Source organism: Halichoerus grypus, chromosome 5, assembly GCF_964656455.1.
Source record: "Halichoerus grypus chromosome 5, mHalGry1.hap1.1, whole genome shotgun sequence".
Lineage (NCBI taxonomy): Eukaryota > Metazoa > Chordata > Mammalia > Carnivora > Phocidae > Halichoerus > Halichoerus grypus.
In genome coordinates this window covers 31360614-31383188 of record NC_135716.1, presented here as the reverse complement: position 1 = coordinate 31383188, position 22575 = coordinate 31360614, and the positions used below count along the sequence as shown (strand labels likewise).

The 22575-nt window shown below is 40.9% G+C and overlaps 1 protein-coding gene across 4 annotated transcripts in view; it reads left to right on the top strand.

Moving 5' to 3' along the window:
* Positions 1–6943: 6943 nt before the first annotated feature.
* Positions 6944–22575, top strand: part of OXR1 (oxidation resistance 1) — a 437299-nt gene continuing 421667 nt past the window's right edge. For 3 of the 4 annotated variants that reach the window (XM_078072091.1, XM_078072090.1, XM_036083875.2), the window contains exon 1: positions 6944–7146. The gene's annotated coding sequence lies outside the window, so the exon portion shown is untranslated. Of the gene's footprint in view, positions 7147–7284; positions 7384–22575 lie in introns of those variants that run through there. The other variant, XM_036083874.2, reaches the window with a different exon arrangement.

Genomic DNA, 22575 nt, shown 5'->3' with positions numbered 1-22575 from the left:
CAATAAAAGCTCCATGAAAGCAGGAACCAAGTATATCTTTTTGTAATATATCACAAGGGCCTCATATGGCCATTAGCTAATTAACAGGTGTGCAAGAAGTGATTATGAATTAAATTGAATTGATGGAGGGTTTGTCTCCTCAGGTTATATTTCAATAGCTTGCTGTGGTGTCTTAAAGGGGTGAAACAATATTTATTGTCCAGGTTTCCTAGTTTCATAATATCTCATTAAACTATTGAGGTACATGGTTAAGAAAATGTATTTTTTAAAATAAATCTAGCTTCTTTCTAGCTCTTTAAGCTGAAATATCAAAATGAGATCTCTAAAATGGAGTTCTATGACATTTCATGTATAATGGATGTAAAATAACCTAAACCCTGGTCCTTGACTGTCCTAACTTCCTAACTTCCCAGAATTCCATCTAGTTTTCTAGCTATATATAGTGTCTTGGTGATAATTTTATTAGAATAATAAGCTCTTAGGTCAAATTTGCCATGGTTTCAATTCTACTTTTGTTTTTGCAGGTTGGGTTGATGTAATTAGCACTGGTGTTATATGTGTCCACTACTATGGACAATATGAAGGGAAGCCTGAAAAGAATGACATTCAAAGGTTTATTTTTGTTTTTATCGTTATTGTTGTTATTTTATGTTTTTTTGTTTTGTTTTTGTTTTTTGGAGTCCACACAATAGAGTGGTTAAGTTTGAATCCTGGGTCTCATCATTTATTATGTTCATAGGCCAACTACTTATTTCACCAAATCCAAATCATAATTGATATCGCTAAGAAAGAAGCATTCCAGCTGCATAAAGGTTAAAATGTGGGCTATTTTATCTTAGAATTGATGAAATATAATACCCACTCCCTTGACTTTTAGCTTTTCTTCTGTGTTCTCACCAACTGGACAACTGCCTGGCTCACAGTTGTCTGCTTCTCTCCACTTCTCCCATTCTCTGGGAATGGCTAGAGTAGCAAATGTGGGACCCAGGGGACATCTTTCTGCTAGATGATTTTGCCTATTCCTCACAGTTAGTTGGTCTTTGATGGATGCTTAATCCAAGTTGGTTGGACAATGGTTTTCCCCCAGAAATTTGTTTTCCTAACATTAGCTTTCTTTTCTATATTTTCAAATGTATTTTTTAAATTTTGAAAAAAAAATTGGAGTAATTTAGATTGATGGGAAGTTGTGCAGAGAGTATAGATCATCCCTGTGCAGCCTTCACCCAGTTTCTTCTCTGGTTAATAGCTCACATTTGGCAAAACTAAGAAATTAACATTTGGTATCTTACTGTTACCTAAACTCCAGATTTTACTAATTTTTTTCCTTAATGTTCTCTTTCTGTTCCAGGATCCAATCTAGGGTACAATACTCTTTTCATCTGTGTGTCTTACTGGTCTCCTTTGGTCTGTGACAGTTTCTTAGTCTTTTTTTGTTTTTTTTTTATGACTGTCAGTTTTGAGGTGTACTGGTCAGGTATTTTGTAGTGTCCCTCAACTTTGGTCTGTCTGATGTTTTCTCATGATTGGACTAGAATTGTAGTTTTTTGGAAATAATTCCACAGAGATAAGGTGCCCTTATCACATCATATCAGGAGGTAAAAGATATCCACATGACATCGCTGATGATGTTAACTTTCATCACTTGCTTAAGTTGGTGTCTGTCAGGATTCTCTATCATAAAGTTGCTATTTTTTCCTTTTTCATGGTCCTTTCTTTGAAAGCAAGTCACTAAGTTTTCTTGGCATTTTAAAGCCAAACAAATGGAATAGATTCAGTCTTTATATAATGGGGGGCTGGAAATCCTTGGACTATGCAGGTTATAGAGAAAGCCTGTCTGCAAGGTGGGAAAATAAAGCTGACACGAGAGAGATGTTGATGAGAAGTGGGTAGAATCATGACAGCATTTCTACCCTCTGAGGATCAGAGATGCTCCTGCCTTCTAGAGGTTATATTTTGCACCAATAATGTTCCAGAAAATCTCCCTTTTCATCTAAAAAAGCTTATGTGTACAACCAAAAAGATGCTAAGTAACATACTACCTCAGTGGATTGCTGAATTGAATGATAAATACTGTGCAAAGTGAGTGTCTACCCAGAATGAGACATAGAGGTACCTGATAATACTTGAGAATCTGAAACCATACATTAAAAACACTTGTTGTTAGAGCACTGGACTCAATGAGAAGTGAAGAGTTGCAGCTGTATCAAGACCTTGCTGCTTGTTCAAGAACTAAGTAATATTCGTGTTAGATTTAGAGGCAAGTAAAGAGCAGCCTGATATTTGAAGAACGTGATTATCCACATTCTTCTCCCCCAAGGAAAGGGCCAACAGAGCTAAAGTCTTTTAGTCAGGAAGCATCTTTGATTCACAAATACTATGAGCATTTTTAATGTCCCATGACTATCACCTAGAGCAGTTTTTGCCTTGAAGTAGAGAGAGAAGGGAAAATGACCATTTATATCTTTAGTAAATATCATTAGTTGATCTGTTATGACATTTATCTGTAAAATAAGAAAATGATTTGGGCATTAGTGACTTTTAATTACTCTCATTTAATTCTCCATATTAAAAATTATTTTTTTAACAATGGGAAAGTAGCTATCAAGAAGATAAGCTTTAAATAACTTTTCAATGAAGCCATCTTGATATTTCCTTTCTCTTAAAGAACCCAGTTATGAATTACTTTGCTTTCTTAATTTAGTTCTGATTTTCTAAAAGTTAATTCAGTATGAAAGAAGTGCAATGGAAAGGGAGCCCGGTGCCCAACAGTCTAAAATGGGCTGTCTCTATGTAATAGAAGCAGAATATGCTCAGTGGTCAGTGCTAGTATCTGGAAAAACTAGAGATATTTGGTGATGTGGCATAGATTGTACTGAAGGAATTCCAAGTTAGAGAAATTTGGTAAGAAAAAGTAAAGGAGAGAAGAAGGGGTTATAAAAGAGCTATCCCCAGACAAAATGTTGAAATAGGCAAAGTCTATATCCTGTTCCATCCTACCTCTAACATCAGCCCTGGCCATCTTTTTTACACTTCCTGAAACCAGAGGACTTAATGCTAGCCTCATGAGTCTTCCTGTTTCAGGTCTAAATAGTCACCTTCCCCTTAAAATCCATTAATGCTTCAGCAAGCATCTATTGAACACTGAAAATGATAAAAATGCACACATATATAAATCTGCCATATTCCCTATCTTCCATAAACTTGTGGTTCATTGGGGGAGGAAAAGAAGGCGTGTAGATCACTAAAACACATGGGAGAGTGGTGTAAAAGAAGGACAAAGAACTTTAGGGTAAAATAAAGCAGCAGAACTAGACAAAGAAAGGATGAAAAATTAGAGGTGTGGATTAAGAAGGTGTGCTGTGACAAATGCTGTGAGTTTCTAAAAGCCCATGTGCAAAAAGTCAACGAGGAAGAAATTAAGGAAAAGATCCTAGATTTGATGATTTTAATATAACTATAAAATGCGCTTTAAATGAAGTGATTCATGGATCACATTCATTTATTCATAAACAAATATTAAAAGATTTAACAGGTGAATTTCATGGATTTGGGGATAAGTAAAGAGAAAAGGGATGACAATCATTTATGTAAATAATTCTAACAGTATTATGAAAGACATAATATATTTATTATAGGAAGAACAGCATTTCTCCCATATGTTCAGAGCAGAGGCAGAAGAGAAAAAGCCCACTGTTACCAAATGGTTTGCATAATGATCAGGTATGTTAAATCAAAAAAGAAAGAACGAGGGACGCCTGGGTGGCTCAGTTGGTTAAGCAACTGCCTTCGGCTCAGGTCATGATCCTGGAGTCCCGGGATCGAGTCCCGCATCAGGCTCCCTGCTCGGCAGGGAGTCTGCTTCTCCCTCTGACCCTCCTCCCTCTCATGCTCTCTGTCTCTCATTCTCTCTCTCTCAAATAAATAAATAAAATCTTTAAAAAAAAAAAAAAAAGAAAGAAAGAACGAGCTTTAAGAATATGGAAAATATTGAGTCAATATATTATACACCTGAAACTAATAGAACAGTGTATATTAATTATACTTCAATTTAAAAAAAATATGTGAAATGTCCTCTTCCTGTAGAGACAGATTGTGGACTGGAGTCCTCAGCTGACTGGGGGCTCATTCGAAAACTTTAATGAGTGGCAGTACTTTGGAAACAACCAGGGTCCTGAAATAAAGATGAAAAGGCAACAAAAAGCAGACTAACTGCTACCCTTAGGCAGGCAAATCAAAGCATCTGAGCCTAAAAGGAGATAGGAAAAATCACTTCAAAGCTTTATTATTCTTTTGTTCACTTCTCAATAACTCAAACCAACGGATATCCCACCAGGAGCTTGCTGTCCTTTTTTGCCTATGAAGAAACATAGCTGTGGTGGATATCTATTATTTCTATCTTGCAAGCATCCCCTACTCCTTCTTCTGCTGACTGGATACTTTCCTTTTGAGAGGTTTCTTCCCCCATGCACAAGGGTATGTGTGCAGCCTAGGGCATCCAACCAGAGCCCTTTGTCAAAGATTGATCTGCTCATCAGGGCACAAGGTTTGCTTTCTTTGTAAGATCGAAAACTTTGTCATCTGTGTAGGGCTGGAATTGTACTATGGACACAGTCTGATGGAGAATGAAACCAACACAGAAAGCAACGCTGACAGCAAGTGAGAGAGGGAAACATTCTTGTTGATGCTGTTAAGTCATGGTTCAATCCTGCCACCCTTTGTACTTCTGAGTTATGTGCCCCAGTGCATTTCCTTTGTTTGCCTAGGTTAGTTAGAGTTGAGTTTCTGTCATTTGCTATTAAGAGTCCTGTATGCAATGTTTTTGAATTACATATTTAGGTAGGAAATCAAAGTCTAAACTTTCAAATCATAATCTGCCCAGTTCATGATTATGTTTAGTGTGCATGCTGTAGCATAAAGATATTCAGTCAATCCTTACCACCTTAAGATTAATTATTGAGAAAGAAAGGAGAACAACTGGGATAAAGATATATTTTTCATCTTCTTTCACTGCCTACAGAAAGGAATGGGTGAGTTATATTGATGCTCTAAGGAAATTCCATTTTCATCTTCCCAGTGAATTACTCATGGAAAATTAGGAAAATGGTGTTGTCATTTCAAAGTGGCTCTAATCCTGGAGATGCCATCTATTGGAGACATGCTTTAAAGGAAGAATGATTTAAGGAGCTAAAAACTAGCAAGTAAAAGATCTAACAGTAATTGATCATCTATTTTGGGCTGGACAGGACACTAAATTTTAAGTGGGGAGGGAAGGAGGAAACTCAGGAGGGAAGACAACTTCTACTCAGCTCAGGTCATGATCCCAGGGTCCTGGGATTGAGCCCCATATCGGGCTCCCTGCTCCACGGGAAACTTGCTTCTCCCTCTCCCACTCCTTGTTGTGTTCCCTCTCTTTCTGTGTCTCTCTCTGTCAAATAAATAAATAAAATCTTTTAAAAAAATTTAAAAAAAAGATCTATACCACTACTGTTCTGTGAAAAACACACCCAAGTTACTTAGTGGGGTTAGCAAAACCTCCCTAATTTGTAACAACAGCAAAAGAAAGTAGCCTTAGCAAAGAAATTGAACTGGGAGATATTATAAAATACATTCCACATGAAATCATTGCTCTTACAAGATGTTCAGTAAATTCTCTGAATAAAGGAATAAAAATATAACAAGTCACTCAAAACTCCCAATCAGCGTTTTGCAATTATTAGCACTCCACGGAGAATTATTCTTAAATTTCCTGAGCCTTTATCTCAGGTAAAGCTATTGATTTCAGGGAGTATGTAATGCAGATACCATGAGAGTTTCTAGTTTGGCAGACTCTGGGCTCAACATTACATTATTACTCCAGGTAAAAGATGAGCATCTCTGAACGTCAACGTTTTTACCTGTCAAACTGGAATAATAATGATTCTCTTACGGGGTAGTTGTGAGGGGTGAATGAAAAAGGCGGGAATTTGACTCAGGAAACATTTATAACTCTCAGTTTAAAAGCGGAAAAATTTCAAAAGTATACTATCCGGAATGCAGGTAGAATATACTGAAAATCGATAGCGGGGAAATAGTTAATTTGCAGGGTCGGTGGCTTTGAGAGTTCATGAGGCTGAAAGTGTATGCTCAGGAGACCAAGGAAGAGATATCCCGGCCCGAGCTCGGCCACAGGACAGAACCCTGGCTGCGCACGGTTACCAAACGGCCAGGTTCCCGTTCAGTTCGGGCAGCAGAATCTACCCATCTCCAGTTTGCGCGTTTTTCTTTGTGCAATTTAACGCCCGGTTGGAGGAGGAAGGTTGGAGGTAGAACGTGAGGTAAAGAAATTACAGTTCGAATAACAAGAACAACAAAACCAGCAAGATCGGGATGGGTGTCAACGAATATGCAACATCCCGCAGAATGAGGAGTCATAAACGCCCTGAAAAGAAGTTTATACGTTAGCAGCTTTTTGGGATGCTGAACGTCGCCCTTTCCTCCTTCTAACAAATCCAAGCATCTCCCCAAAATTATTTTTTCCAGAAGTCTGAGCCAGTTTCGTTGTGGCGGAGCTTTTTCATCGCTTTAGCCCAAATTTCCTCTGTTTCTTTGGCGAGACCCGAAATTAGGGCTGCCCGGCAGGCGGGAGCCCCCAGGCCGGGCAGCCTCGGGGGCCTGTGAAGGAGGCACTCTGAGATGTGCGGGCAGGGGCCCGACAGGACGCGCGCTCCGGTCCCCGTCGCTGCAGCGAGCGCAGGTTCCCGAGCTCCGGGCGGCGGGGACGCGCGTGGGAGGGGGCGCTTTAAGCCCGAGCGGCGGTTTCCGCAGGAGCTATTTTTAGCAGCGCGTCGTCCGTCTTCTTCCCCGGCTTCCAATGTGGTAGCCTCCGGCTCGCAGCCGCCAGTGCGTGGCTGCTTTCCGCCTCCCCCGCCGCTGCTCGCTCTTGGTAGCGTCCACGCAGGCAGGTCCGGAAACTGAGCATGTGTGGAAGCGCTCGGCGGCCTCGGCGGTGGCGCGGGCAGAGCCGGGCTGCGTCAGGCTGAGCCCATTCACCGCGCGGCCGCAGGAGCGCAGCGCCAGCGCCGCGCCGCCCAGCCCTGCCGAGAGGGGCGCACTCGCCGCCGCGGGGTCCGCGGCCGCTCACCGCACCCCCCTCCTGGCGACCTGCAAGTAAGTTTGTAAGGTGGTTGGGCGGTGGGGCGAGGGCTCGGCGCCCGGGGGAGCCCGGGCTGGCTGGCGGGAGGCGCGACTAGCCGCTGCCCCGAATGCCCGGCGCCTCGGCGAGCCGCTTGGCCAATTTGATAGCGGGCAGCCACTGGGATGCTCGAGCCGGGGGGACCGGCAAAGCAGGAGGGCTGAACTGATTCCGGCGGGGGCCGAGGGGGCCAACTTGGGCAGGACCGCGAGGTGAGGGAAAGGACCCGGCAGGCCGGGAGCGGGCTGGTGCGGGATGGGGAGGCTGGGTTTGGGTGCGGGCGCCCGGCCGAGAAGAGCCGCAGAGGGAAAGCGGGGTGTCTCCGGGGGGCTAGGGCGGGAGCGCAGTATGGGGGGTATGGTAGGGGGTGAGCGTGTCCTGGTCGGAGCGGCAGAGGGAAGATGGATGGAAAGTGGGGCGCGTGGAAGGCGGATTTGAACGAGAGCAAAAGACGCTGGTGGAAGGGACAGTAGGTTCCGGAGAAAATGAGTGGACCCGGATAATTTGGGGAATTAGTGCTAGGTTCAGGGCGATATAATAATGGTGAGAGGCAGCCTTGAATCAAGGTCTTTGGAGTGAGTATGCGAGGCCACTGTTGGGAACCGTCTGGAGAGAGGATGGATGCAGAAAGTGGCCTGGAAGGGCCAGCTGGACAATCGTTGAGGGATTTGGGTGAAGGGGAGGAGGGCAGCAGTGCAGAGATCAGGCGGAGGAACCGGGCCGCTGGTGGAGCCGAAAGGCTCAGGAAACGGTTGGAGGCTACGTGCGGTCCCCTGAATACTGACTTAGTAGCGGTTCTCTGAGGTTCACTTGCACCCCAGGTTCCTCCTCCTTTTCCTACGTGGCTTGGTGGCAGGGCAGCTTGCTCTAGGAGAGCTAGTAGGAGATTTGGACAGATCAGGCAGCCTGGAGGGCAGTCATTTACAGGGGAATTGCCGGGGCTTCCCGTAAGTGGTTCCCGGCCCCCTCCGGGTGCAATCTAGAGTCGGAATGTGTGTGTTGCAGGGGGGGCGGAGAGGGGTGGTGTCACTTCTGGGCCATAGGAATCCGTGGTCTGGCCCCAGAGGTGAGGTGTTTTGGGCTGGGAAGTCAGGCAGAAGTCTGCAGCGTGCAACTCGCGGCGGGGCGTGTGTGCGCGAGTATGTGCGTGTTGCCAGCCCAGGGTCGCGTCTGTTGCTGCAGTCTGTCTCCATGACGAGGAGATCCTGGGATCCACAGGCGGCACGGGGAGGGGATTAAGGGAAACGTGTTTTCCTACGTCTCTTCTGTCTCCTTTCCCCAGGGTCACATTCTTTGCTCGTCCAATGATGCTCCTTTCTAACCTCTTCCCGGTCCCCTGCACACCCCGAACCTGGCTCCAGTCTTGTCCTCTGATTTGGTACCCCGAGGAGGCGGCTGTCCCTTCCGTGCGGGAGGGAATCCTAGGAGTCCCCGCGGCCAGAGGGGCTCCGGAATCCTCGGTCCCTTACTTGGGGCGTCACTCCGGGGGTCCGCAGTTCCACTCTGCTGCCCCTGCAGGTGACGCGATGATGTTGCCCCACGGACTCCGGAAGCGTGATGGCTCCAAATGGCCAGTGGGGCCGAGAAGCACGGCAGAGTGACCAGCACTCATGGGATTTCGAGAGTAGGGGTCTCCCCTGAGTTTCCCACTTGTAAATGTAACTTAAAAAGAAAAAAGACCAGGTAATAGAATAAACAAGCGTCTAATGCAAAAAGCTTTATGCAAAAACGCCTCTTTGACTCGGAAAGATTTCACCCACCAACCGCAAGAAGGAAAGAAGCGTCTACAGCATACAGGATCGGAAACGGGGTGGGGGGGGGGCGGGATCTGTAACCATGTCTGCGCCTTCTCAGCCTCCATCCAGCTTTCTATGTTCTGTCGTCAGTGCCATATTTTTAGAGAGACTTTACCAGATACGGGGAAATGAGGATGAAGGTGACTCTGGAAACCTGTACCGTCTGTGGAAGGACTCAAAAACGGAAGAGTGAGAACTGTCTACTGTCTGTGGATTCCTAAGAGGGCTGGGCTCTGAGGTGGTTGTGAAACCACCAGAAACAGTTCGCGCATCCAAATTGCAGGGGGAGACTTAGATGAAGGGAAGTGAGAACTCTAGAAAAGTGATGAGGATCATGGTGTGGGTTGTTTTACAGGGTGATCACTGACCTGTGGAGGGATACAGCAAAAAGGACAGCAAGCTTCATGGCCAGGGCACGTCCTCATATTCCATGCGACAGTGGCTTTCTCAGTTTCTAGTACAGTAACTATTGAGAGGTACCTTTTGAAATATGCCCATGATTCTGGATATCTGAAAGGTGGAGACTTTGAATAAAGACAATGCTGTCAGTTTCTGCTTCTATTACCATGGACTTTTTTTTTTTTCCCATTGATTATTGTTAGAACATGTGGTGAAGGTAAAACACATTATTTTTAGCTGTTAATTCTGTTCTCCCTGGAGTGCTGTTCAGATACAACATAACCTTATATGTTTGCCTGTTTTTTTTGTTTGTTTGTTTGCGGGTCAAGGAGGAGTGATTATTGGGCAAGTTGATTTGGGTGTCCAAAAAAAAAAAAAAGCAGAATTTAGGCACCCGAAAAACTTACGAGCATGTGGAGGTGAAGTCTTCATTCATAGGATGTTAAATGTAATGTGAAATGAGAAAACCCTTCCCTGTCTATCCTTCACCTCTTGCAGTGGAAATAGAGAGGATTGTACCCTTGGGCATATTTTGACAATAAATTTCCTGGAGGAGTGTTTCCTAAGCCCATGTATACTTTAAGGAATTGTCAATGGAATCTGCTGCCCTAAGGTAAAGGCATTAAAAAAAAAGTGGTGAAATGGCTTGAGGAGGCAGAACTATGAGAGAGAGAAATGTTAGTCAACATGGAAAAAGAGAAATCACCTGTTACCTCAGGGTATCTTATTGATAGGCTTAGAACAGTGGTTTTCTACAGGGGTGATTTTGCCCCTGTCTCCCTCCCCCCCCCCATACCAGCAACATCTGGAGACATTTTTTGGTTGTCACAACTTGGGAAGGGGGTGCCTCCGGCATCTTGTGGGCAGAGGCCAGGGATGTTAACATTCTACAACACACTGGATAGTCCCCCAGAATAAATAATTACCGACTCCAAATGTTAGCAGTGCTGAAGTTGAAAAACCCTGCCTTAACAGCACATGATTAGAATTAAAAGCAACTCTTGTTAGGATACTTTCACATGTTGCTATTGGAATTTATCTTGAAAATTAGGAGTAGTTGATACTAAGAGGCTTTCTTTGCAAAATGGCCCCATGTTCAAAAACACTTGTTTTAAGGAAATTAAAGAGGTTTCCTTTTAGCAGAACTTCTTTTCAGCCTTAAAAACAAATCCTAACATGTATCGGGAATGTCTATGATGATAGGTTGTATAGTATGCATATGAACTGAGTAGACATTTTTGATGAAAACAAGTGATAAAACTGTTTAGCTACAGTTTTTTTCACTGAACTTGTTTGGTAATTGGTCTTTAACATATATAATTAAAATTTTTAAAATTAAAATTAATTAAGATTGCAACTAGTAATTTCTTCATGTAGTGAGGGATTGAACAGAATCAGAGAAAAAATGTTAGAGGAATTTTTATTAGAAGCCTCATAAAATGTTCCAAAGTGAAATCTTAGTGTTTGTAGACATGTACACAAGAAGGTAAGAATCCCATATGATTTTCATGTATTTAGTTTCAATTTTAAATCGACAGCATGGCATGTATTGAGAAACAAACCTTTCTAGCCTGTAGCACAATACTATTGCCTAGAGAGAAGGAACAATAGCTTACACTCATAAATGTAATAAGATCAGGGAACAGTTCTAATATCACTTGTATGCAGGAACTCAGAACACTTATAAGGTAAAAGCTTTGTCCTTATCACAGGGAGGCCTAGAGGAACTAAAGAGATGTGGTCATTATTTTTACCTTCTCTCCCTGCCCCTCCCCCCCATTGTTTGGTGATTGGTTGGTTGATTTCAGAATTCATTCTATAAAGATCATTAGGGCTGCTTACTTCCCTTCTTGTTCTAATAACCATTCCCTTCACTCTTGCCATTGCCATCCCTCAGTCCCTCAGGAGTTTCTGTAGCAGAAGAGACTTCATACTCCTGTTAAGTCTCTGCGGTCCCCAGTAATCCCTCCTTTTCTCCTGTGTGTACAAACACAAGCTCTTTCCTGCTTCCATGTGGAATAGAGATTGGTGTCTGTCTTGGAAAAAGGCAGTGGGAGAGCCCTTCTTTTCCACAAAGACAGCCTCGGTGTCTCTGGTCGCATGTGTGAATTGCTTTTTCAGTTGTTTGTTCAATTGCTGTTAGGAAGACTTCCTTTTTCTCAGGGGAATGGTGAAAGAACCTAGGAAAATAGAACTTCAGTGTGAGCAACACTGGTGTTGGTAGAGTGTACTTGTCATTGGACTATATGAAAGCTCACAGATATGATTTGAACCAATGAGAATCATGTATTACAAATTCAACAAGCATTTGTAAGTTCAACGGTAGCAAGTCCTGTTGTAGGCATTGGGACTATTGCATTTTCAAGGTCAAGCTGCCGTGTGCATTTCAACCAGTTTCAAAACTAAGTTCATTCAGAGAATATACATGTTTTATATACAGAGTTTCTTTAAAACTCTGTAAAGAAGAAACACAGGATGGTTATTCATTTTCATGAAATTTGGAGCAATTATAGAGATATAGCCTAATTCTTGAAAATACTTCTGAACACAGAAATATTTAGAGGGGAAGCTTATGTGGATCTCTGTATAAACTAGACAAAGAGGGCATGAGCAATTTGAGGTGAAAGAGGTCAGTTCTTGCCTCCCTTTTTCTTTCTTTAGGAAGTGGTTATTGATTTTCTTTGACATCTGAACAAGGAGAAATGGTTTCCTTCCCTGCAGTTACTTGTTGAGTAGATGTGTGCCCTTATATACTGCTGATATTCATGGTGGAAGAAGGCAGTGGGATGGCTGGTATGATGGTTAGAATGAAGCAGAATTTGAAATCAATTCTGTCCTAATGATGTTTGCAACAAAGGCTTTGAATACACACCTTCAAAATTGAGCATGCCATGTCACTATTTTGAGGTAACTAATAGAAAGATTATAGAACTGAGTATTTTTGTTGTTCCGCATACTAGGTAATACAAATGCTTTATTTGGGGGAAAATTAAATAATATGGCAGTTCCATTACTTAAAAACAAACTCGCTGTTCATTGTGGCATGTCAGTTATCATCCCAGTTGAAAGAAGAGTAATGTGAGGGCGGAGAATTTTATCACACGGTATATGTTGCCCCTGCTGAACTCAAGAACAACAACAGCAAAAGCAGGGATTTTGAAATTTATGCTATGGCAAAGGCAAAGAGAGTTTCTGCTTTTTATTTCATTTTAGTTTATTATTATTAAGGATGAGCAATAGCAATGCATGAAATAGGCAACCTGCCTGTGGAAGGTTTTACTTTTGTGTATAGATACTTATTCATCTTAAGAAACAAATAGCCCAGAACATCTCCTGAGACTTTCAGCCTTCATTATAAATAGCATGTCTCTTCTATCTCTGGAATATTTATTATGTGATGTCATTTAGAATCAGAATACTGGGCTAAGTTGATACTGATACAGTCCTTTCTAATTTTGTGATTTAGAGTTGTCTCTCTCCTCTTATAGAAGGTGAAAGAGACGTGCTGTTTGTCATAGGAACGCAGTCGCAGGTGGTGACAGCGGCCTGTGGTACACAAGGACATGATGCTACTTGACATTGGTCCGGGACCCCACTGACCAAAACAGAGATTGTGAGGCCTGATTTTAACAATTTTGATTTGAACCACTGTTGTGACCAGGCTTGAGAATCAATTGATATATTTGGAAAACACCAACTGATGAGCCAGAATGCTAACCACCCATTATGAGGAAAGAGCTACAGCAGGTTAGGATCAAGAACTTTGCAGCCAAATCTGGCCCTTCTATTTAGTAGTTTTGTGACTTTAGATGAACTTTTTTTTAACTTCATGGAGCTCCAACTTCATCATTTTTGAAATGGTGATAATTTTTTTTTCCTATAGAGTTCACGATAGGATTAGAAGAAATATTTTTAAAAGTGGAGGTGCCTATTAAATAGGGGTGGTGGTGGTGCTTATACGTCCTTCTAGTGTTGGAATTTAAATGACTGCTGTCCAGAAAGGGGGGAGCAAAGAGCATATGGAGTCAGAAACGTCATTGGTGAGCAAAGGGAGATGAAAAAGGGCCATGGGGTGGATCATAGATTAGGAAGGGATGTTAGCAATTAAGTCATCTGATGTCTTCTTCTAACTGATAAGGTCTTGGGGATTCTGGATTATGAAGTGATTTGCTCAAGTTTAGCAGTCACTGCATCATTTCAGCTGAGTACATTTTTTTTCAAGTTTCTATTCAAACCTTCTCCACCTTAATAGCACACTTATTTTCTTGGTTAAATCCATGTTTCTTCTATTTATTTAAAAATGCTTATTTATTTGAAGACCCTCTCTTTTCAGTTGTTATATACCAGGTTTTCTATAGGCAAAAATCATCAATGGATCTCTAATTGAATTTGTATAGTTCAACTTAGCTGTTCACCTAAATAATCAAATTGATCAAGTACATCTATATTTTTTTCCTAATTGGGGTGAACATAAATAGAGTTTTAGGTAAAGGTATCTAAGAACCAAAAATACCACTATGGATAATATTCTTCAACTAGGTTACATTTATTAATGATCAGAACATTGAAGATTGGCCCTTCTGGTGGTTCTGATGCTAAAGATCATAGTTTTGTTGTTTTAAATCAATTCAGTGCTGTTGCCATTGTGGTTTCTTGAAAAGAGTTTCCGATTCAATAAAAATGTAAAAACCTATATTAGAGGTACTTTGCAAGTTGTAAGTTATATTATGTATTATTTGTAATTATTTGTAATTTATGCTGTCTTATTTGTAATTTATGGTGAAGATATATAATCAGTTTGCAATAACGAAAGACTTAAAAGTGGAAACCAGGACAGATAGCAACTTTGAAAGAACATTCCCTTTAGAATCAGACAAACTTGAATTCAAATCTCTGATTGGTGGCTGTGAAAACTTGGGCAAACCGTTTGGCTTTCTAGTTTCTCCTATCTTTTGAGAATCACACCTATCAAATACCAGATTATGAGTATGATTTTTGTTGTGATTGAGTGAGATAAGCAAATAAAGATCTTAGCATGATGCCTAGCACCCTTTGTCCTTGTACGCTGCTAATCCTACCATATTTCAGCCTTGCCCTTGAAAGTGATCATTTATACTTGAATCAGTTCAGATTCTTTTATTGTCAAGAATCAGAAAACTTGATTTCAAGTGGCTTGAGAAAAAAAAGTCTTCATAACTATGCAACTGAGTAGGGGAGGGGACTATGTCTCCAGGTTGGACCTGGACCAGGGTCTATACCAAGTGACAAGTTCTTTGTTTTCCCATTGCAGTTTCTTAGCTCCCCTTCCTGAGTGTTGATGCCCTTTCTGACAAACTCTCTTCTTGGGGTTCTAAGATGGCTTCCAGAAGCTTGTAGGGCTTCATACTCCCAGGTTCAAATCTAGTGAAGGGGAAAATCTTTCCATAGCCCTTTCGGAAGAAAAAAGAAGCTGCTCTTTTCAGAAATCCCAAGAAACATCCCCCTCTTTCTTGCTGGCTCCAATTAGGTAAAGAGCCTATTCTAAATCACAGTGGCCAGAAGGATGGTATAGGCTGGTTGGGAGATATGTTTTCCTATGGAAAGGTGGGAGTTTGTTTTGGGGAGAAGGAGGATTCTATATTAGGCAGAAAAACAAGAAGGGGCCACTACAGCACTTGCATTATAATTCAGCCCTAAAGAAAAATATTGGAGTCATGGTTTTATTTCATCCACGTCATGGTTAAAGTCTAGAGAATTCTCCCTTCTCTACTGCTGAATAGATCTGAATCTTCATGATTAAAAGAAACCAATGTATATTAGCTCTCATCCTTAATTATACATCATTAGACTGGATGGGTAGACACTGAGATTCATGTTTTGTTAGAAATAAATGTTTGTTGGGGTGCCTGGGTGGCTCAGTTGGTTAAGCGTCTGCCTTTGGCTCAGGTCATGATCCCGAAGTCCTGGGATCAAGCCCCGCATTAGGCTCCATGCTCAGCGGGGAGTCTGCTTTTTCCTCTCCCTCTACTCCTCCCCTGCTCGTTCTTGCTCTTGCTGACTCTCAAATAAATAAATAAAATCTTAAAAAAAAAAACAAATAAATGTTTGTTAAAGAAACAAATTAATATATTTCCTTACATTACACACTTGGTCATAGATCACTGTTTTCTCAAAATGTCAAGAGTAGCTGTCATTGTGTAAGTTATTATTATTTCACATTATGATCTAATGTCTAATGATTTATCCCTTGAATCATGGGTGACCTTGCTGGCCACTGGCCCTACATCCACAGACCAAACTGTAGTGGACGTGAAGGATAGGATTTATGCTACAAACAATTCTTAATGTCTACAAATTTCTACACATAGGCAGCTAGCAAAATATTCCAGAAAGGTTAATTTATTAAATCTTTATATTTATTTAAAAATTCTACAGTCCTTGTTGGAGCCATGGCCACAGAAGACTTTTAAATGCAGTTATTTTCTAAGATTAAAAAAAAGTGGTCTTACATTGAGAATATAGTAATAGACTAAGGATTGCTTCTCATCTATGTTTAAATCTTTATGTAAATCACAGTGACAAGATGTCACAGGCACATATCACAGTTTAGCCAAAGAATGTTAGCAGCCATGATCAATGGCTTTGAGTAAGAAATATTTTATTCTGTTCTCATTCATCTAAATAGTTTAGTAACATAAACATCAGTGCATTTTTTAAGCCAGCTTTTAAGCTACTAAAAAATATAATCTACTTGTGATGAATGAGGTGAGCATGTATAGGTAACAATTGGTTTTCCCATGGTTGCTTTCCAATGTGAGGGAAAATATATTCTAGCAGAATGAGTTAAAAAGTAAAAAATGACAGAAATCAGCAGGGCACTTATTACCATTAGATCTATTTAGATCTTAAATTCTTAAAAGGGCCGTGGAAGTTTAAAGGTGCTCTTTTATATCACTGAAGTATTATCAAAGTGCAATTTTAACTCTTTACCAGCATGTTTTTGAATTTCAAATAAGCAATCATATTGGTAAGTGTATGGTAAAGAAAGAATGAGATACAGTTTTTAATTATGTGAACTAAAATGAACAACCCAAGAGGGAAAAAGAACCATTCTGGCACTATGGAAATATTCAGCAATTTTTAGAAAAACCTAGGGAGGGGCGCCTGGGTGGCTCAGGTTAAGCGTCAGACTCTTGATTTGGTCTTGGGTCATGATCTCAGGGTCTGGTTGTGAGATTGAGCCCTGCACTGGGCTCTGTGCTGGGCTTGGGGCCTGCTTAAGATTCTCTTTCTCTCTCTCTCTGCCCCACCAATGTGCATGCTCTCTCTCTCTCTCAATAAAAAAAAAAAAAAAGAAAGAAAAATAAGAAAAACCTAGGGAGATGTCATTTTAACATAGCCTTTATAGACACAACTGCTGATTATGTTATAAAGAATTTTGTGTTTCAGTGTTAGGTACACATCGTATTTGTCATTAAATATTATGGGGAAGTTTTTCTTGGGTATTGCAGTTAGTAAATTATTTTTGCCATCCTTAATGTGAGAATAAAAAGATTGCTAGTAGTCCACTTGGAAAGTATGCATTAATTTCTCTTCAGTTTTTCATCAGCTTTCTCTTCTTGGACTGAAACACATAGCCTTGCAAATAACAATAACAAATCCATTATAGATAGTTGTACCTCGAGACATTTTGAGCTAATCATTTGGACTTTTGTGGGAGGGAATTGAGTGAAACTGAAATTTCAGTGGACCCTTCTAATAGTTGTAAGGCAAAATAAGATAAACAATAAAAGAAAACAGAACAATATCCAGAGCTTCAGTTTTCTAGTTTATCATAGTTCCCTAACTGAATTAAATAGAACTGATTCTGGTTAATTTAAGCAGAAAGGAACTCATAGGGTTCTTATGGAAGAGTTTGTGGAACTGAAGGAAATGCTGATGAACAGGACCTTGGAAAGAATGGCCCTCTACTGGGATGAATCAACTCTTAGCTCTTTTCCATCTTTGTGTCACTATGGTCACGATTCAGAATTCCCAGCAGGAGAGAGAGAGAGAGAATGTTCTGGGAAAGAACAGGACATCTTGACTGATAGTCCACTGACACTGTGTTTAATGAGCCCAGGGAATTAGCCCAAGACATAATCAATGATCTGCTGCTACCAGAGAAATGGAAATAGATGATGCTGGGTAGGCACACTGAACTAATGTCCTTTACATAGATTCATGATGGAGAAACTTGCTTCAGTGGTGATGAATTACTAGAAAGAAAAAAAGGTGGGGGGAACCCTGAGTGTATTATCTAAGCAGAGTATCTATGTGGAAGACAAAAATACTGTGTTAATTTCCTAAGTCGGCTGTAAAAAGTTTCCACAAACTGGGTGGCTTAAAACCACAGAAATTTATTCTCTCACAGTTCTGGAAGATAGAAATCGGGAATCAAAGTGTTGGTGGGGACTATTGTGTTTCTAAAGACTTGACGGGGAGACTCTGTTCCATGCCTTTCTTTTAGCTTCTGGTGCTTCCAGGAATCCACAACGTTCCTTGGTTTATAGATGCATCACTGCAGTCTCTGTTTCCATCATCATATGGCGTTCACTCTCCCGTGTCTGACTGTCTCTTGTCTTCTAATAAGGACACAGGTCACATTGGATTAAGGGCCCATACTATTCTAGTGTGACCTCATCTTAACATAAGCAATGACATCTTTTAAGACTCTACTTTCAAATAAGGTAACAGTCTTAGATTCCAGGGAGGACATGAAATTTGGGGGGAACACCATCCAACTTAGTACAAGTGTGATGTAGGTAAAGCAAACAACAAAAGCACAAAGCTAGGTCTAAAGAGTGGGAGGGGTAATATCCTATTATTCTCTGTTATAAAACTCTATCTGAAGTATCATCGCAAGTTTTAGGCACTCTTTTTTAGATAATCTTGTGTCCACTGGAAAACTGGTAGAAAACGATTTGGTTTTTAAGAACAGTTTTTTTGAACTACAGACCAGAAGCTTGGCAAAGGGGAGTTTAAGATAAATATAAAATGAGCCTCCAGATGTCGAAAGGAGGAAAGATGTCATCTTCTTTGCTCATTTACAGAGAACTAGGACCTATGGCTGAAAGTTTCAGGGAAGCCCATTTTCTCTTACTGTAAGCAGAAACGTTCTTATATTAGTGTGGTTCAGGAGAGGAATGAGCTACCTTGAGAGTTAGTGAGGGCCACAACTCTGGAAGCACTCAGCATAAGCTGGATAGATATTTGTCATGGATGATGTAGAAGAGATTTCTGAATGTGAAGGGAACTTAGACACGGTTCCATGTTGAAGATTCTCTTCTTCTAGGAGTACAAAGGACTGTAGTGATTCCCAAACATTTATTGAGCATTGAGTATGGTATTATATATTGGTAGAAATAGAAGTTAAAATGGCAGACATAGTCTCTAGCTATTACATAGATACATATTTCGCAGGTGTACTCTGGCACTGATAAAGAACAATCCAGGATCCTGCACAGTATTTGTCATAAAGCAGAAGATCAATAACTACTTGTTCAACGAATTTGTTGTTTAATCAGAGTCTGCCTTACAAATATATGTTCATTATTTACCTGGGTACTTACCTGATTGGTATCAGCCCTGCCATATTCATTCATACTATCTTTTATAGCCTTCTGGTTTTTTAGGATTACCTTGCTCATATATCATCACTATCTTTGTTTCATTTTACCATTTTAAAAATAGGATTGGAAGTGGGGAGTAATTTTTCTCCTTAATCTCTTTCCTCCTCTAGTCTGTCTTTGCCAGCAGAGCTAACCCTGCACCTCTAAAGTTAATGTATTAACGTGAAGACTGGAGGGGACTTTTGGCTAAAGCAGGGTTTCTAAAGGTGTGGGATCGATGACTGGTTTTATGCAGGATGACTTTGGGTGGTATATGGATATGTATTGAATTGAATTGAAAGGATTTTGAATCTGTTCCCTTTCAGTGTTTCTCATTAAGGGTAGGAGAAAGTTTCAATGTGGTGCTATTTTGTAACACCTCTCTAATACACATATATCTCCCTTTCTAATGAAGAGTAGGCTTCAGATGTAAAGCTTTTAGAAGTCCAATAGCACTGTTTTGTTTTCATGGTATTTATTTTTTATTTTATCCTCTATTTATGTTAAGTTCTAGTTTCGATATAAGGTAACAACACAAGCTTCCTTTAAAAATTCAGGTAGTTAAAACTTAAAAAATTGTACAATATCAAACAGGAGGTGGATGGTAGTGATGGTTGTGAAACAGTGTGAACATGTTTAATGCCTCTGAACTGTACACTTAAAAATGGTTAAGATGATAAATTTTATGTTATGTATGTTTTACCACAACTAAGAATAATAGTAAAAAATTTAAAACATGAAGAAGAAGAAAGCATTTAAAATTGTAAATGAATTCTTAAAAGTCAAATGAAGGCCAGCAATCTAGTTGCCAATATGGGAGCACAGGCACAAGGAGAATATGCACTCACTCACAAGTTCTTTCCCAGGGGCCTCTGCTCAGTGTCTACCAGAAAGCTCGGGGGCAGGGAAGTTGACCAGAGAGAGACCCTCTTGGTTCCTCAGCTGTGCAGGTAGTGAGAGGCTTCCCCTGGGAACAGGCACAAAATCTCACCTACAACCACAGATTCTTCTCTCCTATACAAAAGCCTTAAGCCACTGGGGGAGGGACAGAAACCCCACTGGGCCCAGTATCCCAAACTGATATCAGATGGAGATCTGCCAAGGATCAGGAGCATATTTTTGTCGACACATGAGGAAAGCAGGTCAGAAATGTTGAGGAAAAGTCAACCCAAGGCTCAGGTTTATGGGGCCTAAGACTGAGGATAGACCCAGAGAATGCAAACGTTGATAGCCGCTGTATTCATAATTGCCAAGTATTGGAAGTAACCCAGATGTCCTTCAGTTGGGTAGTGGATAAACAGATTGTGGTAGTATTCCACAGAATAGAATTCTATTTGACAATAAAAAGAAATAAAAGGAAAGTTTCTTGACCTCACCACTGTGCCAGTAATTACTAAGGGTAACCATTAGAGCAGGGGTCATGAATGTTTCATGAAAAACACGACACTTTAGAGAATGCAAACGTTCAGAAGTAGTTCAAGAGAATTATGGAGAAAGCAGGAGTTGCCTAGAGGGGTTGATTGTAAGGATAGGAGACACTGAAGGTCCTGATTTTCTCAGCAAGAAAAAAAATCCTACATAGTATCTGCATGTTCTTTTTCATTATAATGCATAAAATACTACTGATTTATAAACTATTCTATTTTTAAAACTCAAAGGCCTCTATAAATACATATACAGCCTTTCCACTCCCTTAAACTTACCAAGTTGATCAAAGATTCTAACAGGCTAAAGGATCTTTAGAATTCATGTAATGTCCTTCAAAAATGGAGGTTTTTAACCTGTAATTTGTAAGCATGGATGACACATCCAACTGAAATTTAGCATTGTCCTTAATTGAGGGTACAGGTCACAAACCATAGAAGCTTTAGCAGGACCTGTGACTTTATTACCAGTGGAAGTCACAGATAATATCACATCACACCACAGTTGTTTGCAGATTTTTTTTTTTTTTTAAGTAGGCTCCATGCCCAGTTTGAAATCTGCCACTGGACCTCCATGTGGGGCTTGAACTCACAATCCTGAGATCAAGACCTGAGCTGAGATCAAGAATTAGACACTTAACCCACAAGAGTTAGACACTTAACCGACTGAGCCACCCACGTGCCCCTACAGATATATTTTTTTAAAAAGTCGTTTATATTCATCCCTACTTTGAAAGTGTGTTTATTATTGGACCTGCTGTTAGATGTTTGTATTTAAAGTGTTAGTAAAGAAACATGTTTACCATGTCACAAATCATGCTTTTAAAATTTGACAATTGTATTTCATTGTATTTTGTTTCCTTTATAGTCCTGTGTATCTCATTCTTCAGAGAGGTCACAGGCTTTAACAGACTCCCAGAAGGATTCATAGCACTTGAAAAGATTAAGAACTTAAAACCTTTCTTGGGGCGCCTGGGTGGCTCAGTCGTTAAGCGTCTGCCTTCGGCTCAGGTCATGATCCCAGGGTCCCAGGATAGAGCCTCGCTTTGGGCTCCCTGCTCAGCGGGAAGCCTGTTTCTCCCTCTCCCACTCCCCCTGCTTGTGTTCCCTCTCTCGCTGTGTCTCTCTGTCAAATAAATAAATAAAATCTTTAAAAAAAAAACCAAAACCCAAAACAAAACAGAAAAACCTTTCTTGGAATCTCAGTAGTAAGTTCCTTTCCAGGTTTGGTCCAGAAAGCCAGAGCTGTTGAGTGAGTTCTAGTTTATCAGACCTGTGCGTGACCTGCTAAATGGTAGCCGTGCCATTCTGTAGGAAGCACTGGTTTTAGTAAGTTTCATGCCAATTTGTAAGTGCAAAGGGTACATTTTTGAGAATCTGTAGATTCTCTGTGTAGATTCTCCAAATACCGCAGGATAGCTTATTTCATTTTGACAACCCTGACAAGAAGTTTTGCCTCTTCTGGGGCAAAATCTGCTTTTGTTTAACTTCAGTCATTGACCTAGGTCTGGTCTGTATAACCTCACAATTATCTAGGAATTTCCTGAAGCCACTAAAATACTTCTCCTGTGACCTTCCTGATGTGTCTCAGGAATGCAGATCATAGTGAAATCTGCCAAATCAAAATACATTTTGACAAAAATATTCTGACAGGGAAACATTATGCTTAGATTTCATGGAATATTTTTCTTTTCTTTTCTTTTTTTTAATGGAACATTTTTCTAACAAGTATTTGGTATCCTAGTATGTGCCAGGCACTCAGCTTCACACTGGGATATACTAAGGGGCAAAGCAGACATGTTCCCCGCCCTTATGGGGGTTGGAGGGAAAGGCATCAGTTACAGTGCCGGGCAGGTGCTCTGTAGACCAAGCAGGTGGGGTGGGAGGGAGGCTGAGCAATAGAGGGACCTGAGCTTGAGAAAGGAGGGGCTCCCTAGGTTGAGAGTTGTATGGGGCTGCAGCTGGGGGAAGGAGTAGAGACGTGTTCCTGGCAGAGCAAACAGCTTGTCACATATAGGGAAATGAAAGACAGTCTGTGGCTGGGAGAAGGGTAAGGGTGGGACCAAGTGGAGGTGGAAAGATAAGCCAGCCTCAGACAATACAGGATCTTCCTGGCCAGACTGAGGATTTTTGTTTTTGAAGCAGGGGGTGACATG